Raw genomic sequence first — 319 nt, forward strand, 5'->3', positions numbered from 1 at the left:
CGTGACAGAGAAGGTAAGGGACCCTCCTGTTCAGGGGGATGGGGCGTGCGCTGGTCTGGCCCCAGCAGTGGGGGCTTTGCTGGGAAGGATGATCCCTGACCTCTGCTGGAGCTCTCTGTGCTCCAGGGACCCTGGCAAGCGGTGTTCTTGAGCCCTGGCCCAGGCTGCCCAGAGAGGTTGTGGAGTCTCCTGCTCTGCAGATTCCAAACCCACCTGAAGTGATCCTGCTCTGGGTGACCCTGCTTTAGCAATGGGGTTGGACCAGATAATCCCCAGGGGACCCTTCCAAACCCCCCCCCCCCCCCACCCCCCACGCATA

The 319-nt window shown here is 62.7% G+C and overlaps 1 protein-coding gene across 1 annotated transcript in view; it reads left to right on the forward strand.

Annotated features, from left to right (window-relative positions):
* The window catches only part of LRRC48 (leucine rich repeat containing 48), a 15,603-nt gene that overhangs the window by 15,003 nt on the left and 281 nt on the right, over positions 1-319 (forward strand). The gene's annotated exons all lie outside the window — the stretch shown is intronic.

The sequence above is a fragment of the Buceros rhinoceros genome, unplaced genomic scaffold, assembly GCF_000710305.1.
Source record: "Buceros rhinoceros silvestris isolate BGI_N320 unplaced genomic scaffold, ASM71030v1 scaffold20760, whole genome shotgun sequence".
NCBI classification, from domain to species: domain Eukaryota; kingdom Metazoa; phylum Chordata; class Aves; order Bucerotiformes; family Bucerotidae; genus Buceros; species Buceros rhinoceros.